This window comes from Eleutherodactylus coqui, chromosome 13, assembly GCF_035609145.1.
Source record: "Eleutherodactylus coqui strain aEleCoq1 chromosome 13, aEleCoq1.hap1, whole genome shotgun sequence".
NCBI classification, from domain to species: domain Eukaryota; kingdom Metazoa; phylum Chordata; class Amphibia; order Anura; family Eleutherodactylidae; genus Eleutherodactylus; species Eleutherodactylus coqui.
The window spans coordinates 25,494,599-25,516,692 of record NC_089849.1 but is presented as its reverse complement, the minus strand read 5'-3'; the positions used below and the strand labels follow the sequence as shown (position 1 = coordinate 25,516,692).

General features: G+C 49.7%; 1 protein-coding gene across 1 annotated transcript in view; it reads right to left on the bottom strand.

Annotated features, from left to right (window-relative positions):
- The window catches only part of LOC136588666 (acid-sensing ion channel 2-like), a 785,500-nt gene that overhangs the window by 659,602 nt on the left and 103,804 nt on the right, over positions 1 to 22,094 (bottom strand). The window lies entirely within an intron of this gene.

The window sequence follows — 22,094 nt, the reverse complement described above, 5'->3', positions numbered from 1 at the left end:
CTAAAGGCCAAACGAGGCCCAACAAGCTACTACATGGGGGCTTTAATAAAGCGGCCAATCAGTGTATGTTACCTATATTGATACATTGTAGCAAATCTAGCAAACTGACACAATCGTCTCACATAGGATTGGATATAGCTGTGAGAAGTATGAGGTCTGTGTGAGCTTTTAGCCTCTGATTGTACACAACAGACAGCGCTGATGACAACAAGCAGAGATCTTGGCAAGGAATAAAAATACAAGAAGATCCTGATACACCAGCTTGGTAAGGAAAATATGCAGAGGATCCTGGTGCAGATGTGTCCATGGCGGATTTTGACACGGTTATCCCACTTCTAGTTATTTTGTTGCAGAAAGTAGACAGCTCCAAACATTGCATAGTGGTCTGGGTTGGTACTGCAGGCTGAGTCCTATTGAAGGGAATTGAAGCCTGCAGTACCAAGCCAGGCCACTGTGCAATTTACGGAGCTGTCTGCTTCCTGTGAGAAGTGGGACAGCCTCTCCTCTTAAGAGCCCTTTTACGCGGCAAGTCGCTGTAAATTCCCCATGTGAATGAAAATGGTTTAAATCAGCCTGCAATTTTGCATCAAAATTCGCAGTTATACATACAGATTTTGTAGTGGAATGATAACCATTCCATGCAAGCACGGCCAACGATTGAGCGATTAATAATAATTAATTCCCTTATCTACATCATTCATTTCATGCAGATGATTTCATAAAAAATCATCGTTGGCTCATTCGCTGATCATTCAGTTTAAATAGCGGTCATTCAGTCATTCTCATTCACTGCTACGCAGAATGTGAACGACTGAATGATTTGTGAATGAACGATTCATCTGCCTGTACAAACAGGCTTTGTGAGCGGACTCTGACATCATTCAGTCGTGCGAATAATCAATTGTTCCATGTAAAAGCACCGTAACATCCGCTACGGATCTGATAGGGTTAAATGTTTTCTGCACAAAGCTAAATCTGTGACTGGGCTCTTTAATCCTCACTAATAAGTTGTTTTAACTACTTCCGGTGACCACTGAAAGCCTCTGTCACCATCTTTTTACACCCCTCTCTGAGAGCAGGTAGTGACAGGCACACTGATCACAGTGATGTATCTGCTGTGTGGATCTGTGCAGTAGTTTAGGAGAAACGCATAGAGGATTACAGGAAGTAGTCCTGGATATTCATGAGCTGCCTTCCAGCCATTGATGGATAGCTATCTACTTCCTACTGTGCATAGGGAGATCTGCCAATAATCGGCTGGTGGGCAGGATGGGTGGGACTAGGTTGCAGCTCATGAATATCCAAGACTACTTCCTGTAGTCCTCTATGTGCTGCTGCCCAAAATGCAAGTTTCTCCCAAAATACTGCACAGATACATACAGCAGACATATCACTGCAAACAGTGTGCCTGTCACTACTTCATGGTGCTCTCAGTGAGGGCTGCAAAAATATGGTGACAGAGTCTCTTTGACAGTGACTGGGGGTTACTCCTCAAAGAGAAAACTGCAAGATTAAGACCGGCTGCATGTGAACGGCTGGACTCCGCATGCGGGAGCCCACAATGGAATCCGACCCTGTGCCCAGCCGGCGTCCGCACGTACTTGTCATTAGGTCTTCTCTTCTATACTGTGGATGGTCCGCACGGCTCGCCATCGGACATGGGCAGTAAAGATTTTTTTTCTTTAAACTCCTGCTTTTCCCGCGTCATCGCCTAGTGATGAGGCAAAATCCGCGACCATTCCGCAATGTCAATTGCGGAAGGGCCGCAGGTCGGACAACTTCCATTGACCTCAATGGAAGCCGTCCACGTGGAATCCGCGCATAAATTGAGCATGCTGCGTTTTTTTTCTGTGAACGGAAAATCGCAGTCGCTATCCACTCGTGTGAGCGAACATGTGGATGCTCTACTGGTTTGAATCGGTGCGGAATGCCACACGAGACGATGGAGTCCGCAATTCAAACCCGGTCGTGTGCAGCCGGCCTAAGCCGAAAAGACTAGATGCCAAAAAGTTGCATGTTCCTAGTGATGGAGAGCTTCATGGCTTCATTCCTGGACGGCACAGATAGGGCAACGGTGGGTCACACGGATAGTGGATGTGATATTAGAGCCCCCCATAACAGCGCTCCCCAGAATATTACAGATTGAGCCGGAAACCCATTTTCTTTGCACAACTTTCTGATCTGCAAACAACCATGAAATAAACATGAGCAGGTTAAATTTTAATGCTTATGTTCTAAACAAAGATAAACTGGTTTACATCCTTTCATCTCTTGGCATAAAAGAGGCTCGGATTCAAAGATACATGAAACAGAGGAAGAAAATAGCTAAATAGTGACAGGCAAGACACAACGAGCCCCATCTGCTCACAACGAGCCCCATCTATACACAACGAGCCCCATCTGTACACAACGAGCCCCATCTACACACAACTAGCCCCATCTGCACACAACTAGCCCCATCTGTACACAACGAGCCCCATCTATACACAACGAGCCCCATCTATACACAACGAGCCCCATCTGTACACAACGAGCCCCATCTGCACACAACGAGCCCCATCTACACACAACGAGCCCCATCTACACACAACGAGCCCCATCTGTACACTACGAGCCCCATCTACACACAACTAGCCCCATCTGCACACAACTAGCCCCATCTGCACACAACAAGCCCCATCTACACACAACTAGCCCCATCTGCACACAACTAGCCCCATCTGTACACAACGAGCCCCATCTACACACAACGAGCCCCATCTGCACACAACAAGCCCTATCCATACACAACTAGCCCCATCTGCACACAACAAGCCCCATCTGCACACAACAAGCCCCATCTACACACAACGAGCCCCATCTGCACACAACGAGCCCCATCTGCACACAACGAGCCCCATCTGCACACAACGAGCCCCATCTGCACACAACAAGCCCTATCCATACACAACTAGCCCCGTCTGCACACAACGAGCCCCGTCTTCACACAATGAGCCCCGTCTGCACACGAGCCCCATCTATACACAACAAGCCCCATCGGCACACAACGAGCCCCGTCTTCACACAACGAGCCCCGTCTCCACACGAGCCCCATCTATACACAACAAGCCCCATCTGCACACGAGCCCCATGTACACACAACTAGCCCCATCTATACACAACTAGCCCCATCTATACACAACTAGCCCCATCTGCACACAACTAGCCCCATCTGAACACAACTAGCCCCATCTGAACACAACTAGCCCCATCTGAACACAACTAGCCCCATCTATACACAACTAGCCCCATCTGAACACAACTAGCCTATCTATACACAACTAGCCCCATCTGAACACAACTAGCCCCATCTGCACACAACAAGCCCCATCTATACACAACGAGCTCCATCTGCACACAACTCGCCTATCTATACACAACTAGCCCCATCTGCACACAACGAGCCCCATCTGCACACCACGAGCCCCATCTGCACACCACGAGCCCCATCTATACACAACTAGCTCCATCTATAAACAACTAGCCCCATATGCACACATGCCAGCCATAGCTACATGCAATCTATGTGGTTGCCCCAGGCACTAGCCACCAACTTGTAGGGGAGGGCACAAGGCAATTTAGACTGGGGCTGATCACCCCTTTTAGGTTCATCTGGCAGGATGATCTTCCTTTGTGTGGCAGCGTCTTGTTCATACTGAATTAAAGGGGTTTTCCGGGCAGGATACTATTGATGAGCTGTCCTCAGGATAGGTCATCAATAGTTGATCAGCTGGGGTCCGTCACTCGGGACCCCGACTGATCAGCTGAGCGGGCGCATGCTGTCAACGTCGCAAATACATAGAGCTCGGAGTGGAAGCCTCCGTGCCGACCTCCGTGTAGTTGCCGCCACTTGCAATTTCAGGCACAGCTCGCATTGAAATCAATTGGGCCACATTTTGGGGGCTGCTTGGTATTAGGCCGAATTTACATGAGTGCAGCGTTTTCAAAGAACGAACATTGTTTTTTTGCGTGTGCATCTGCATATTTTACTGTACTTTCTGCACATGCAAGACGTGCGCAATGTGTAGTGCCTTATAACCTATTACTAGCGCCACATGCAGTTCAGCCCGCAGGATTGCCCGGCACCCCAGAAATGAACCACAAGCATTTATACAGCAGATTGCCTATAAATATAGTCCTATTTCTTATGATGGGGGCACAAAAAAAAAAAATTCCGCACCGCACGCCATCTAACCTAAGGCGGGCGCTGTATGTACACATGCCCGCAGTTCGTAGAGTTTAGGCCAAGATTAACCAGCCGTTTGCCACCCGACACGCCAACAGTCCTACCTATAAAGCATGCGCTGATGTGTTGACTATGTGAGACGCACAACAGACCTACGTTGTCCCCACCAGCGGAACAACACAATCCTATGACTATGAACCATGAAATCATAGACCGCAAGACCCCGAACAGAAGAGTAATGCAGACTGGCCTCCCCACAAAGCAGTAACACGCAGCCCTCTCCCATTTGTATCAAGCATCCTTGCAGCGGTTCCAACCGCCCTCCTCCTTCCAATTTCTGCTCTGATGGATTCTCTCAGTTCTTGACTCTTGTCAGGAGGATGAGAAGTGACAGCCCGGGGACGCCCGCAGATGTAGGGGATGCGCTTGGAGGGAATGGGGGGGTGGGGGTGGAGAGTACAGGGAGACACTGTCCCTTCATATCAGCATCACATAGGCGCACGGAAAATGCATGTTTAGGCATTTATACAATGGAGGGGAGCGTTAACGTCTCCACTTCCCTTTCTTGCCAAGAACTTGCAATCTAATGTGCAGCGGCAGGCTGGGATGGCAAAATTAGAGTTTAGCAACTAAACTGCAACCCGAGGCGTTGCGGTGTAGAAGGCACAAATTGACCCTGCAAGATATTTTTAATTGATTGTCTCCATTGCAGGTAGGCGGTGACGTCGGAGGAGCGTCGGAGATAGGATGGTGACACAACGGACAGATGGAAGGCTTCAACATGTGCCCATGTGCCAGACGTCCGTGTAACACTGCCGGCGAAATAATGCATGAATGAGGCGCGGGAACCCTCCTTCTGATGCAGCGAGAGGCCGACATTATATAACCTCCTCGTGGAAGACCGAGGCGAGGCTTCTACACTGAGGACTGGCATCTACTGCATTGCTCTAATTACAGCAGACGTGACCTAATCAGTAGCTTAACAGAAAACTGGAATATTAACCCCTTAAGGACCGCCCCTTTTTTAAATTCCTGTTTCGAAAAATCCTAACTCTTTTATTTATCCATCGACGTCGCTGTATGAGGGCTTGTTTTTTTGTGTGACGAGGTGTATTTTTTAATGGTATCGTATAATGTACTGAAAAACTTTGCACTATCACTACTGGGTATTCATGCCGGCCGATATACGGCGTCTCTGTCTGCAGGGGGAGGAGGCTGGAAGAGCCGGGAGCAGTGTACTGAGCTCCCGCCCCCTCTTTGCCTCCTCTCCGCCTCTCTGCACTATTTTCAATGAGGGGAGGCTGATCAGCGGCGGAGCTAATTTCCGGGAACTTAGCCCCGCCCTCGTCCCGCCTCCTCTCATTGCAAATAGTGCAGAGGGGCGGAGAGGAGGCAGAGAGGGGGCGGGAGCTCAGAGCACTGCTCCCGGCTCTTCCAGCCTCCTCCCCCTGCAGAGAGAGACACCGTATATCGGCCGGCGTGAATACCCGGCCGATATACGGTTGTCTGAAGCCGCCCTCAAATAGTAATATATTTTTTATCGCTTTTTATTTTTAAAAAATCTTAAAGACGGTAGCAAAAAAAAGCGCAATTCTGGCATTTTTATTTTATTTCTGGATGACGTTCACCATGCGGGATAAATAATGTGAAGGGATAGCGTCCCACAAGCTTATGCTTATTTGCGCACGCATGAACATAGCATTTTTGCGCAGCGAGCTGTTCTTTTTTGCGCGTGCTTTGATATATTTTACTGTTCTTTTTGCACTCGCCAGATACGCACCTATTGAAATGGCTAATTAGTCTAATGAGCTCCAGATGTGTTCTTTTTCCTGCGCAATTCCTCAGTGTTTCACGTATCTCCCAGCGTATTTTGCACACATTTGCGTATCCCCATTTCCTTTTTTCCGTGCCTTAAAATCTGTTGTGTGAGCGTATCCTAAGAGGGACTGTGGTAAGGTAACATATTGCATGATTCCACCATACAATAACCATCTGACAGTAGCACCATCTGTATGTGATTGCAATATAGTTAGAGGGGTTTCCAGATGTGAACTATAGATGGACTATCCTCAGAACAGGTCATCAGTAGTAGAATGATAGGGGGTCAGTCGCTTTGGATCGGCACTGTCAGCTGTTCTCTGGGCTGGTGGGCCCATGCACTGAGCTGATTTCTGAGGAAGCAGACAGCTCCGTTCTCACTGTAGTGGCCTGGATTGGTATTGCAGGTCAAGTTATTTATTTCAATGGGAACTTGTCCTGCAATACCAAGCTGGGCCATTGCAGTGCAAATAGAGTGGCCTGCTTCGAGCAGAAAGCAGCTCGGTGTACAAGCACAGCAGCCCAGAGAATCGCTCATCATATGGGTTTTCGGGGGACTGATTCTGCTGATGTATTACTTATGACTAGAGATGAGCGAACACCAAAATGTTCGGGTGTTCGTTATTCGTAACGAACTTCCCGTGATGCTCGAGGGTTCGTTTCGAACAACGAACCCCATTGAAGTCAATGGGCGACCAGAACATTTTTGTATTTCGCCGATGCTCGCTAAGGTTTTCATGTGTGAAAATCTGGGCAATTCAGGAAAGTGATGGGAATGACACAGTGACGGATAGGGCAGGCGAGGGGCTACATGTTGGGCTGCATCCTAAGTTCACAGGTCCCACTATTAAGCCACAATAGCGGCAAGAATGGGCCCCCCCCCCCTCCCAACAACTTTTACTTCTGAAAAGCGCTCATTAGCATGGCATACCTTAGCTAAGCACCACACTACCTCCAACAAAGCACAATCACTGCCTGCATGACACTCCACTGACACTTCTCCTGGGTTACATGCTGCCCAACCGCCCCCCCTCCCCCCCACAGCGCACACCAAACTGTCCCTGCGCAGCCTTCAGCTGCCCTCATGCCACACCACCCTCATGTCTATTTAGAAGTGCGTCTGCCACGACGAGGGACCGCAGGCACACACTGCACAGGGTTGGCACGGCTAGGTAGCGACCCTCTTTAATAGGGGCGGGGCGATAGCCCACAATGCTGTACAGAAGCAATGAGAAATACAATCCTGTGCCACCGCCATCAGGAGCTGCACACGTGGGCATAGCAATGGGGAACCTATGTGCCACACACTATTCATTCTGTCAAGGTGTCTGCATGCCCCAGTCAGACTGGTTATATGCACCTTAACAGTAACCGCGTTGGTGGTAATGTGGTGGTGACTGCGGACCTAGTACCACGGTTGTATTTTGTTGGTTTTCGGAATGTGGCCAGGATTAAGTGGGCCGTGGCGGGGGGATGGTGGGGGGGCTCTCTTGTAGTGTCGGTAAAGGTGAAATTCTTGGACTGCCACCAGACGAACCAATGCAAAGGCATTTGCCAACAATGTTTTCCCTGTTGGAGGAGGAGGGGGATGTTTTTGAGGCACTACGTGTCCTCTCCACGTGTCCGTGGTTATATGCACCTTAACAGTAACCGCGTTGGTGGTAATGTGGTGGTGACTGCGGACCTAGTACCACGGTTGTATTTTGTTGGTTTTCGGAATGTGGCCAGGATTAAGTGGGCCGTGGCGGGGGGATGGTGGGGGGGCTCTCTTGTAGTGTCGGTAAAGGTGAAATTCTTGGACTGCCACCAGACGAACCAATGCAAAGGCATTTGCCAAGAATGTTTTCCCTGTTGGAGGAGGAGGGGGATGTTTTTGAGGCACTACGTGTCCTCTCCACGTGTCCGTGGTTATATGCACCTTAACAGTAACCGCGTTGGTGGTAATGTGGTGGTGACTGCGGACCTAGTACCACGGTTGTATTTTGTTGGTTTTCGGAATGTGGCCAGGATTAAGTGGGCCGTGGCGGGGGGATGGTGGGGGGGCTCTCTTGTAGTGTCGGTAAAGGTGAAATTCTTGGACTGCCACCAGACGAACCAATGCAAAGGCATTTGCCAACAATGTTTTCCCTGTTGGAGGAGGAGGGGGATGTTTTTGAGGCACTACGTGTCCTCTCCACGTGTCCGTGGTTATATGCACCTTAACAGTAACCGCGTTGGTGGTAATGTGGTGGTGACTGCGGACCTAGTACCACGGTTGTATTTTGTTGGTTTTCGGAATGTGGCCAGGATTAAGTGGGCCGTGGCGGGGGGATGGTGGGGGGGCTCTCTTGTAGTGTCGGTAAAGGTGAAATTCTTGGACTGCCACCAGACGAACCAATGCAAAGGCATTTGCCAAGAATGTTTTCCCTGTTGGAGGAGGAGGGGGATGTTTTTGAGGCACTACGTGTCCTCTCCACGTGTCCGTGGTTATATGCACCTTAACAGTAACCGCGTTGGTGGTAATGTGGTGGTGACTGCGGACCTAGTACCACGGTTGTATTTTGTTGGTTTTCGGAATGTGGCCAGGATTAAGTGGGCCGTGGCGGGGGGATGGTGGGGGGGCTCTCTTGTAGTGTCGGTAAAGGTGAAATTCTTGGACTGCCACCAGACGAACCAATGCAAAGGCATTTGCCAACAATGTTTTCCCTGTTGGAGGAGGAGGGGGATGTTTTTGAGGCACTACGTGTCCTCTCCACGTGTCCGTGGTTATATGCACCTTAACAGTAACCGCGTTGGTGGTAATGTGGTGGTGACTGCGGACCTAGTACCACGGTTGTATTTTGTTGGTTTTCGGAATGTGGCCAGGATTAAGTGGGCCGTGGCGGGGGGATGGTGGGGGGGCTCTCTTGTAGTGTCGGTAAAGGTGAAATTCTTGGACTGCCACCAGACGAACCAATGCAAAGGCATTTGCCAAGAATGTTTTCCCTGTTGGAGGAGGAGGGGGATGTTTTTGAGGCACTACGTGTCCTCTCCACGTGTCCGTGGTTATATGCACCTTAACAGTAACCGCGTTGGTGGTAATGTGGTGGTGACTGCGGACCTAGTACCACGGTTGTATTTTGTTGGTTTTCGGAATGTGGCCAGGATTAAGTGGGCCGTGGCGGGGGGATGGTGGGGGGGCTCTCTTGTAGTGTCGGTAAAGGTGAAATTCTTGGACTGCCACCAGACGAACCAATGCAAAGGCATTTGCCAACAATGTTTTCCCTGTTGGAGGAGGAGGGGGATGTTTTTGAGGCACTACGTGTCCTCTCCACGTGTCCGTGGTTATATGCACCTTAACAGTAACCGCGTTGGTGGTAATGTGGTGGTGACTGCGGACCTAGTACCACGGTTGTATTTTGTTGGTTTTCGGAATGTGGCCAGGATTAAGTGGGCCGTGGCGGGGGGATGGTGGGGGGGCTCTCTTGTAGTGTCGGTAAAGGTGAAATTCTTGGACTGCCACCAGACGAACCAATGCAAAGGCATTTGCCAAGAATGTTTTCCCTGTTGGAGGAGGAGGGGGATGTTTTTGAGGCACTACGTGTCCTCTCCACGTGTCCGTGGTTATATGCACCTTAACAGTAACCGCGTTGGTGGTAATGTGGTGGTGACTGCGGACCTAGTACCACGGTTGTATTTTGTTGGTTTTCGGAATGTGGCCAGGATTAAGTGGGCCGTGGCGGGGGGATGGTGGGGGGGCTCTCTTGTAGTGTCGGTAAAGGTGAAATTCTTGGACTGCCACCAGACGAACCAATGCAAAGGCATTTGCCAACAATGTTTTCCCTGTTGGAGGAGGAGGGGGATGTTTTTGAGGCACTACGTGTCCTCTCCACGTGTCCGTGGTTATATGCACCTTAACAGTAACCGCGTTGGTGGTAATGTGGTGGTGACTGCGGACCTAGTACCACGGTTGTATTTTGTTGGTTTTCGGAATGTGGCCAGGATTAAGTGGGCCGTGGCGGGGGGATGGTGGGGGGGCTCTCTTGTAGTGTCGGTAAAGGTGAAATTCTTGGACTGCCACCAGACGAACCAATGCAAAGGCATTTGCCAAGAATGTTTTCCCTGTTGGAGGAGGAGGGGGATGTTTTTGAGGCACTACGTGTCCTCTCCACGTGTCCGTGGTTATATGCACCTTAACAGTAACCGCGTTGGTGGTAATGTGGTGGTGACTGCGGACCTAGTACCACGGTTGTATTTTGTTGGTTTTCGGAATGTGGCCAGGATTAAGTGGGCCGTGGCGGGGGGATGGTGGGGGGGCTCTCTTGTAGTGTCGGTAAAGGTGAAATTCTTGGACTGCCACCAGACGAACCAATGCAAAGGCATTTGCCAACAATGTTTTCCCTGTTGGAGGAGGAGGGGGATGTTTTTGAGGCACTACGTGTCCTCTCCACGTGTCCGTGGTTATATGCACCTTAACAGTAACCGCGTTGGTGGTAATGTGGTGGTGACTGCGGACCTAGTACCACGGTTGTATTTTGTTGGTTTTCGGAATGTGGCCAGGATTAAGTGGGCCGTGGCGGGGGGATGGTGGGGGGGCTCTCTTGTAGTGTCGGTAAAGGTGAAATTCTTGGACTGCCACCAGACGAACCAATGCAAAGGCATTTGCCAACAATGTTTTCCCTGTTGGAGGAGGAGGGGGATGTTTTTGAGGCACTACGTGTCCTCTCCACGTGTCCGTTCCATGTAAGCAATAGTAGCACTCAAGACAGGCCCCAGTAACAATTCTGAAGCAGCAGTATAGCGGGAGCGCAGTCTTCGTTCCATGTAAGCAATAGTAGCACTCAAGACAGGCCCCAGTAACAATTCTGAAGCAGCAGTATAGCGGGAGCGCAGTCTTCGTTCCATGTAAGCAATAGTAGCACTCAAGACAGGCCCCAGTAACAATTCTGAAGCAGCAGTATAGCGGTAGCGCAGTCTTCGTTCCATGTAAGCAATAGTAGCACTCAAGACAGGCCCCAGTAACAATTCTGAAGCAGCAGTATAGCGGGAGCGCAGTCTTCGTTCCATGTAAGCAATAGTAGCACTCAAGACAGGCCCCAGTAACAATTCTGAAGCAGCAGTATAGCGGGAGCGCAGTCTTCGTTCCATTTCAGTAGCCTTAGTATAGCCAAGGCACAAGTGACATTTATGTAGCTAAACTGTAGGCCAACCCCACACACCTTTCTGTACCATGAGTGCAGGCGAAGAACATAGAAATTACTATGATTACACTGTAGGTGAGGGCCCCAAAAAATTGGTGTACCAACAGTACTAATGTACCTCAGTAAAAATTGGCCATGCCCAACCAAGATGGCAGGTGAATCGCTTTGGTTAATGTGGCTTAAGTGGTAACTAGGCCTGGAGGCAGCCCAGTGTAACGAAAAATTGGTTCAAGTTAAAGTTCCAACGCTTTTAAGCTAATTGAAACTTATAAAAATTGTTCTGAAAAATTATTTGAGTGAGCCTTGTGGCCCTAAGAAAAATTGCCCGTTCAGCGTGATTACGTGAGGTTTCAGGAGGAGGAGCAGGAGGAGGAGGAGGAGGAATATTAGACACAGATTGATGAAGCAGAAATGTCCCCGTTTTGGATGGTGAGAGAGAACGTAGCTTCCATCCGCGGGTGCAGCCTACGTATTGCTTACGTATCGCTGCTGTCCGCTGGTGGAGAACAGAAGTCTGGCGAAATCCAGCCTTTGTTCATCTTGATGAGTGTTAGCCTGTCGGCACTGTCGGTTGACAAGCGGCTACGCTTATCGGTGATGATTCCCCCAGCCGCACTAAACACCCTCTCCGACAACACGCTAGCCGCAGGACAAGCAAGCACCTCAAGGGCATACAGGGCTAGTTCAGGCCACGTGTCCAGCTTCGACACCCAGTAGTTGTAGGGGGCAGAGGCGTCACCAAGGATGGTCGTGCGATCCGCTACGTACTCCCTCACCATCCTTTTGCAGTGCTCCCGCCGACTCAGCCGTGACTGGGGAGCGGTGACACAGTCTTGGTGGGGAGCCATAAAGCTGGCCAGGCCCTTAAAGACTGTTGCACTGCCTGGGATGTACATGCTGCTCGATCTACGCACATCCCCTGCAACATGGCCCTCGGAACTGCGCCTTCTGCCACTAGCGCTGTCGGCTGGGAATTTTACCATCAGCTTGTCCGCAAGGGTCCTGTGGTATAGCAACACTCTCGAACCCCTTTCCTCTTCGGGAATCAGAGTGGGCAGGTTCTCCTTATACCGTGGATCGAGCAGTGTGTACACCCAGTAATCCGTAGTGGCCAGAATGCGTGCAACGCGAGGGTCACGAGAAAGGCATCCTAACATGAAGTCAGCCATGTGTGCCAGGGTACCTGTACGCAACACATGGCTGTCTTCACTAGGAAGATCACTTTCAGGATCCTCCTCCTCCTCCTCCTCCTCAGGCCATACACGCTGAAAGGATGACAGGCAATCAGCCGGTGTACCGTCAGCAGCGGGCCAAGCTGTCTCTTCCCCCTCCTCCTCATCCTCCTCATGCTCCTCCTCCTCCTCCTGTACGCGCTGAGAAATAGACAGGAGGGTGCCCTGACTATCCAGCGGCATACTGTCTTCCCCCGCCCCCGTTTCTGAGCGCAAAGCAGCTGCCTTTATGGTTTGCAGGGAATTTCTCAAGATGCATAGCAGAGGAATGGTGACGCTAATGATTGTAGCATCGCCGCTCACCACCTGGGTAGACTCCTCAAAATTACCAAGGACATGGCAGATGTCTGCCAACCAGGCCCACTCTTCTGAAAGGAATTGAGGAGGCTGACTCCCACTGCGCCGCCCATGTTGGAGTTGGTATTCGACTATAGCTCTACGCTGTTCATAGAGCCTGGCCAACATGTGGAGCGTAGAGTTCCACCGTGTGGGCACGTCGCACAGCAGTCGGTGCACTGGCAGCTTAAAGTGATGTTGCAGGGTGCGCAGGGTGGCAGCGTCCGTGTGGGACTTGCGGAAATGTGCGCAGAGCCGGCGCGCCTTTACGAGCAGGTCTGACAAGCGTGGGTAGCTTTTCAGAAACCGCTGAACCACCAAATTAAAGACGTGGGCCAGGCATGGCACGTGCGTGAGGCTGCCGAGCTGCAGAGCCGCCACCAGGTTACGGCCGTTGTCACACACGACCATGCCCGGTTGGAGGCTCAGCGGCGCAAGCCAGCGGTCGGTCTGCTGTGTCAGACCCTGCAGCAGTTCGTGGGCCGTGTGCCTCTTATCGCCTAAGCTGAGTAGTTTCAGCACGGCCTGCTGACGCTTGCCCACCGCTGTGCTGCCACACCGCGCGACACCGACTGCTGGCGACATGCTGCTGCTAACACATCTTGATTGTGAGACAGAGGAGGAGGAGGAGGAGGAGGGTGCTTTAGTGGAGGAAGCATACACCTCCGCAGATACCACCACCGAGCTGGGGCCCGCAATTCTGGGGGTGGGTAGGACGTGAGCGGTCCCAGGCTCTGACTCTGTCCCAGCCTCCACTAAATTCACCCAATGTGCCGTCAGGGAGATGTAGTGGCCCTGCCCGCCTGTGCTTGTCCACGTGTCCGTAGTTAAGTGGACCGTGGCAGTAACCGCGTTGGTGAGGGCGCGCACAATGTTGCGGGAGACGTGGTCGTGCAGGGCTGGGACGGCACATCGGGAAAAGTAGTGGCGACTGGGAACTGAGTAGCGCGGGGCCGCCGCCTCCATGATACTTTTGAAGGACTCCGTTTCCACAACCCTATACGGCAGCATCTCAAGGCTGATGAATTTTGTGATGCGGACGGTTAACGTTTGAGCGTGCGGGTGCGTGGCGGCGTACTTGCGCTTGCGCTCGAACACTTGCGCAAGCGACGGCTGAACGGTGCGCTGAACTACACTGCTGGATGGGGCCGAGGACAGCGGAGATGAGGGTGTGGGTGCAGGCCATGAGGCGGTAGTGCCTGTGTCCTGAGAGGGGGGTTGCATCTCAGTGGCAGGTTGGGGCACAGGGGGAGAGGCAGGGGTGCAAACCGGAGGCGGTGAACGGCCTTTGTCCCACCTTGCGGGGTGCTTGGCCATCATATGTCTGCGCATGGTGGTGGTGGTGAGGCTGTTGGTGTTGGCTCCCCGGCTGAGCTTTGCGCGACAAAGGTTGCACACCACTGTTCGTCGGTCGTCAGGCGTCTCTGTGAAAAACTGCCAGACCTTAGAGCACCTCGGCCTCCGCAGGGTGGCATGGCGCGAGGGGGCGCTTTGGGAAACACTTGGTGGATTATTCGGTCTGGCCCTGCCTCTACCCCTGGCCACTGCACTGCCTCTTGCAACCTGCCCTGCTGATGCCCTTGACTCCCCCTCTGAAGACCTGTCCTCCTGAGTAAGCGTTGCACACCAGGTGGGGTCAGTCACCTCATCGTCCTGCTGCTCTTCCTCCGAATCCTCTGTGCGCTGCTCCCTGGGACTTACTGCCCTTACTACTACCTCACTGCAAGACAACTGTGTCTGATCGTCATCGTCCTCCTCACCCACAGAAAGTTGTTGAGACAGTTGGCGGAAGTCCCCAGCCTCTTCCCCCGGACCCCGGGAACTTTCGAATGGTTGGGCATCAGTGACGATAAACTCCTCTGGTGGGAGAGGAACCGCTGCTGCCCAATCTAAGCAGGGGCCCGAGAACAGTTCCTGGGAGTGTTCCCGCTCCTGAGCAGGTGTCATTGTAGTGGAGTGAGGAGGCTGGGAGGAAGGAGGAGCAGCAGACAGAGGATTCGGATTGGCAGCAGTGGACGGCGCAGAACTGCGGGTAGACGATAGGTTGCTCGAAGCACTTTCTGCCATCCAGGACAGGACCTGCTCACACTGCTCATTTTCTAATAACCGTCTCCCGCGTGGACCCATTAATTGGGCGATGAATGTGGGGACGCCAGAAACGTGCCTCTCTCCTAATCGCGCAGCAGACAGCTGCGACACACCTGGATCAGGAGCTTGGCCTGTGCCCACACCCTCACTTGGCCCTCCGCGTCCTCGGCCACGTCCACGTCCACGTCCTCTAGGCTTACCCCTACCCCTCAGCATGCTGTATTACCAGTGATTAGATTTCCCAGGCAGGAAATAAATTGGCGCAAGACTGCAGGCCAAATATAATTTTTGCCCTTTTTGGAAAACGAAAGGCCCCACTGCCTCTAGTGAATGAATTATCTAAGCTTAATAACTGTGCTGTGTCCCTGCTTATGTGTCACAGAACGTGAGGGTAGCAGAGTTATTATAACTCTTGGAGAGCAGGTATTTTTTTTCCCAATTAAGGAAAGCAAATGGCGAACCCAGCAGTAAAGCGTAGCTGGCTGCGTATGATTTAGCAATGTTTTTCACGCAGCTCACACGTCTCCACCGCCCGTAAGGACGGACAGAGGCTGGACAAATAGATTTGTTTTCAGTTTTTTCCCACCAACAGGCAGCACTGCGTATATTCAATGAACCTGAGAAGTTTAATAACTGTGCTGTGTCCCTGCTTATGTGTCACAGAACGTGAGGGTAGCAGAGTTATTAACTGTGGCAGAGCAGGTATTTTTTTTCCCAATTAAGGAAAGCAAATGGCGAACCCAGCAGTAAAGCGTAGCTGGCTGCGTATGATTTAGCAATGTTTTTCACGCAGCTCACACGTCTCCACAGGCGTAAGGACGGACACAGGCTGGACAAATAGATTTGTTTTCAGTTTTTTCCCACCAACAGGCAGCACTGCGTATATTCAATGAATAACAACTGTGTTGTGGCCCTGCCTATACAATTCTTTCCCTGCAGTATCAATGGAGGGTGGAATGCTCTGCAGAGGCGATTTTGAGAAGCCCAAAAAAAATGCAGCACAGCTAACAGCAGCCTGGACAGTACTGCACACGGATAAATATGGCCCTAGAAAGGACCGTTGAGGTTCTTGAAGGCTACACTCACTCCTAACACTCTCCCTGCCTATGCAGCACTTCTGTCCCTAATGCCAGGTGCAACGGTCTGCAGAGGCGATTTTGAGAAAAAAAAAATCCCACTGCTAACAGCAGCCAACACACAGCTATCAGTGGCCCTAATAAGGACCTTTGGGGGGTCTTGAAGCCTACACTAACTACCAATTCTTTCCCTACAGCAGCTCCGGTATAAACAGCACTGTCCCTCATCTAACTCACACCGCATCTGAGGCGAGCCGCGGGAGGGGCCGACTTTTATATTAGGCGAACACCTGATCTCGCCAGCCACTCACAGCAGGGGGGTGGTATAGGGCTTAAACGTTGCAGGGGGAAGTTGTAATGCCTTCCCTGTCTTTCAATTGGCCAGAAAAGCGCGCTAACGTCTCAGGGAAGGAAGTGAAAGTAACCCGAACACCGCATGGTGTTCGTCACGAATAACGAACATCCCGAACACCCTAATATTCGCACGAATATCAAGCTCGGACGAACGCGTTCGCTCATCTCTACTTATGACCTATCATAAGGATAGACAATCAAAAGTTTGCAACTGGACAACCCCATTAAATCCAGTGATAACTTCTCTGGTTGTAGCCATTCTCTTTCCTTTTCTTCTCCATGTGGAACAGACCGTTATTACAATTTCTCCTAACAACTGGAGAGTTTACTGCGGAAACATCTTTGGCCCCTCGCTTCTGCAGCCTTTCTCAGACTCCATCAACCTCCTGGACCCCTGGGCTGCCCAAAATCTTTCTACTGCCTGAGGTGAAGTGTGAAATAGCGCCCTCACCCCACACAAAACCCACTCATATTATAGGCATAGTGGGCGCCAATGCACAAAAATGCAACACATCTTTGAACCATTAAAACTTGTCTGAAGTGACAGAATAATAGAGCCCCAAGTAGTGGACCCAATAGTAATAGTGCCCCCTAATGGCTTGCAGTAGTAAAAGTGACCCTGTTAGTGGTCTGAGTAGTAATAGTGCCCCCCTTCTCTAATAGCCCCAGTAATAATAGTGATCTTGTTAGTGTTCTCAGTAGTAATAGTGTCCACCTTAGTTGTCCCAATAGTAAAAGTGTCATGTATAGTTGCCCCAGTCGAAATAGTGACCCCATGGCAGTCCCAGTAGTAGTGCCCTTTTAATAGTCTGCATTAATAAAAGTAACCCCGTTAGTGGTCTCAGTAGTAATAGTGAACCCCTTTCTTAATAGCCCCACTAGTAATAGTGATCCTGTTAGTGTTCTTAGCAGTAACACTGAACCTCTTAAGGGCCTCAGTAGTAATAGTGTCCTCCTTAGTGGTCCCATTAGTAAAAGTGTCATGTATAGTTGCCCCAGTAGAAATAGTGACACCCATGGTGGTCCCAGTAGTAACAGGAACCCCGTTAGTGGCCCCAGTAGTGATAATGTCTCATATAGTTACTGCAATAGAAATAGTGACCTTCATGTTGGCCCTATTAATAATAGTGCCCCCTTGGGGGCCCCAGTAGTAGTAGTTTCCCCAATGTGGCTCGAGTGTTAATAGTGTCCCTTGCAGTGGACCTCAGGCAGCAATCGGACAAGCATTAAACTCACTCCATTCGTAGCAAGAACACAGTGGGGGTGGGAAGCATTCAGGGGTCACAGACTGCTTACCACAACGGTGGTCACCATAAGGGACCTGCAGACGGAGTGAGTTCAATACTTGTCAGGTTGCTGCCCGGCCAGCTTGCAGTTATTTTTTAGGGGCAGGGCGCCTACGCCTGTGAGAGTGACCAGGGGAAGAAGCAGTGGAATATTCAGAGTAACTACAGCAATCTGTGAATGATTAGGTCTTGAGTGGAGTTAGGCTTTACAAAATTGAACAATTATTCAGCATGACAGGATGCTAGCGGAGGGAGGCGGCTGCGCTCTCCGGCTGGAACCCCGCTGCGCATTACTGGAGCCATGCAGTAAAAATGGATGAGTGTATGTCCATGAGGTGACTGCATGAGTGAGCAGTCAGCTGTGTGATGCTCTGCGGTTGGGAGGAGGTCTGCTGCTGCAGTTGTGCTTCACTGAACAGGGAGTAGAATGGTTCAACTAATCAAAGCCCACAAGATACAATGCAGAGATCACTGAGCATGCCTAGGAAAGTCTCCCATAGAAGTCAATTAGTCCCCTCCCCATGTAAGGATAAGGCACTTCTGCAAATTCCACCCAAGTTCCTCGTCTTGTTGTTTAGTGCTCCTTTGTTTCCTAACTTTATTCCTCTGAGGGACCTTCACATGGGACAGGATTACGCCGCAGGACGCAGTCAAATCCTCAGCTGTGGGATTCCACATCAAAGTCCAGCAGGTCTGACTGCAGATTTTGATGCAGTATTGAAGGCAGGTTTTAAAACACTTTCAATTCAGCATGGCAGGTAGACCTGCGGATTTTGGCGTGGAACCTACGGCGGCTGAGGAAGGAAGTCCATTCCAATCAATTCCTCTTTGCCCATCTTTGCCGATTTTCTCTTCGACTTTTGAATGCAAAGTTGGCTATTCCGGGTCCAGTCTTATTTCCTATTGATATCATGTAATTTAGATCATAGTAGTGTCGCAGGTTTCAGGATATGATGGAGCCAACGGAATTACAAAAATATACATGGTTCATTTTAGAATACACAAAGGGTAACAAAACTGGTATGAGAGCAGACGAGCAATAAGAGGAAATAAGCGATTACGGTGGTTTCACACGGGCAAGAAAATCGGTCAGTAAAAAAACCATTAGGAAACCAATGATTTAATGCCCATTTACACGCAGCGTTATCACTCAAAATTCGCTCGAAAGCCATCGTTTGAGTGATAATCGTTGTGTGTAAATGCTCTCATCTTTCACTCTTCACAACTGAATAATGATTTTTAGGTGAGCATAAAATCCATGGCTCAGCCGGAGAGAAGATAACACAGACTGCATGCTGTGTTTGCTGTCCATGATGCTGTATTCCCCATGGGAGCACTGATTACATTGTATTCAGCAGAAAGCCCACTGCAGAACAAAGGAGCTGAATGCAGAGAACAGATCTCCTGTTGTTCTCTGCATGCAACTCCTGGAGGCTCATTTACATGCAAATGATGGTGATAAACTGCTAACGGACATTAGTGCCCATTAGCAGTTTATGCAAAACAATTGCTCAAAGCCTATCTTTTGAACGATTATCTTTGCGTGTAAGCGGGCCTTTACAATGGTTTCCTTTCACGATAAAAAATCACACGTTTAAATCGCGGGAAAAAAGATGTGATTTTTGCCGTGATTTTCTCACGGCAAAATCATGATCGCTGCTGTGAAACTAGACTTAGGCTGCTTTCACATCTGCTGCAGGAATTCCATCTACCTGCTCTACTCGGGGAGCAGGAAAGGGGAATCCCCTTGCTGAGCGGGTCCATCTATAATGGAATCCGTTCAGTTTCAGCTCAGTTGTCCGTCATTTTACCAGAAGAAGACCTACTGCGAGGTTCCAGCGCAGATGTCAGAGCGGTCTAACGCTCGCTTTACAGTAATATGGTAACTGCTCTAGCTCCGGTCTGTGAATACTAGTCACTAAGAGAACAAGAACAACGGCCTTATGAAACAGATACTCTGCACTGCCTGGCTCTAGTAGACTGCACTGTAGTTCACAGGATGGGAAGGGTTAACACCCCCATGCTATCAGCATGTTATAACTGTACTTAGCAACTTTGCCCTTAAGGCTCCTGATAATGTACAGCACTTGGCCTCCGTCGTGACTTCGGAGCAGTGTCAATTTAGCCCTTTAAGGACCAAGCACCGTAAATTTACGGTGCTTGGTCCTGGACTTTCATCTCGGCCGACAGTAAAAATACAGAGTGGTATTAAAGCTTCTGCAATCTAGAAGCAGCAGACTGTTAGTGATAGCCGAGGACCCGGAGGAGAAGCGTTTTTTGATCGCTTCTGCCTTCTCCTTTACAGGCTACATAGCGCTATGAACACTATGTGGGGAATGGAGAAAGCAGAAGTGTTATTTCGGCTATTCGACATGGTGACCACATGACCGCCGGGTGGTGCCTGCCACAGCAGAGCTGCAGGGACCTAGCAGACACAGAATATCTCTGTTAGTGGCTGATATCACTATAGGGGGATGCTTTTCCCCTGTAACTGGGGCTCCTATGGATGCAGCTGCTATGGATGCCCCAGCTACAGAAGAAAAGTGTGAAATGAAAAAAAAGATAATGTGAATGACCCGCAGAGAACTTATATGATGTCATGGGGGACATAGATGGTAAAAAAATAGTTACAAAAATAGATGAAATAAATTACAGAAATATATACTGTATATATGAAGTAAATGACCCACCGCCGACGCCAACCTAAACCGCCGCCATATGCGCCCTAAAATCCCAAACTATACGAATTATATATCAAAATGCCTGAAACAAAATGAGCAACCCATTCTCATACTTTATTGAAGTATAAATATACTAAATTTAAAATATAAACAACTATAAATTTTGAAAAATCTGTTTTTTTTTTACCCTTATACCCCTAATAAAACTAAAAAACTGAATAAAAAAGTCAGTGAAAATGTATATAAAAAAAATAGACCTGTATGCAACAGAAAAAAAATGCAGCAAAAATAACCTTGGTAGCTAAAGGAAAACAATAGGACAATAAAACCACCACATGGGTAAAATGCCTAAAAAGTATCTGGTCCTTAAGGAGTTAAGTATTAGTTGCTGCAGAGTTTCTACAGGTAATAGGCCTGTATAACAACTACGATCCCTGCACACCCACTATTGCTATGGAGGTCGACCTTACTTACGGTTCAGCATTTTCCAGAAAAGAAAGCCCTCTCACTTGATTGGCCGGTAATTCTCATGAAAAGGGCGTGGCTTAGCTCGAGCTCAAAAAATATTTGCTTGTGTCATTAAACATTTGCATGGGCGCATAAATATTTTTCCACGCTTATGCATCACCCCCTACATTTGGGTTTGCAGCTGCCACTGTAGCCCTTTGTTCGAGATGCTTTACCCCACCCGATATCGTACCGCCCCCTACAGGCTCTTACCGCTGTTCCATACCTAGAGTGCAGCGATCTCCGCTCTGAACGGATTACACGCCGCGGCGTCTCTGATGTTTGCTGTATGTCCAGATTTCACAGACGCTTTCCCTCCATACAGTCGGCAACCACCAGATTTTTATGCTTTATGTGTTTTTATTCCTTTTCAACTTTGCAGTAATTGAAAAATCTTTCATCTCCGTGTAACAAGTGAGAAGCTTTATGTAGACTCTGCAATCTAAGAATTACTTTTATGACAGCCGCAGCGACTCCGGTGTATTGAGCGACGCTTCTAGTAGAATAGCCCCGTGTACAAGGCGAACAATGGAGCGCGCCGCAATGATTTTTGGCGGATTTGTGAAAATGTGCCGGAAAAAGCTTTTGTAGTCCCCTGTGTCTGACATACACGTGAGTCGGGGTACCGGCGTCACGGACGGGAGTAACAGCCCTAAAACAGGGGGGGGGGGGCAAGGCTTCGATAAAAACTTCAATTTTACCATGATTTGTGCTAAACTACAATAAAACTGCATGCAGCATTTCGGATGCGGTTTTAGTGCACGACAAAAAGGGCGGCTTGCCACGGACGCATTTGCGCATGCAATACTCAGAGAGTAGAACCCATTGATTGCGATGTGTTCGTTCTAATTTCTCATTTTTTGTGCACCAAAGGTCCCATAGGAGCCTATAGGGGGGGCCACATTGCGCACCTGTTACCCATGTAATTGCGCAATTTCACGGGAAAAAGAACACATATGGAACTAATTAGGCTACATAGCCTTTTAAATCATGAAGGAGGTGTGTCCCGCACCTATGTGCGTGCTATTGTGATGCTCACAACGGCAGCGGTGTATGAAGGTACGGTATGGCACCATAGCATAAGCGCTGTAATACGAAGACTACTATACAGTCAAGACTTAAGCAGAGGCGATAGGCCGTGGGTGGAGGCCCTCATGACAGGGATTGTAGGACACGAAGTTGAAGGCTTAAGTGTATGGCTGGGTTCACACAGGGCGGATTTGCTGCGGTTTTGCCGCGGATTGCCGTTGCATATCCGCACTGCGGCAAATCCGCTGCGTTTGCAGTGCAATGCAGCACAAATGAGATTTGCCAAAAAGCTGTTCTCACAGT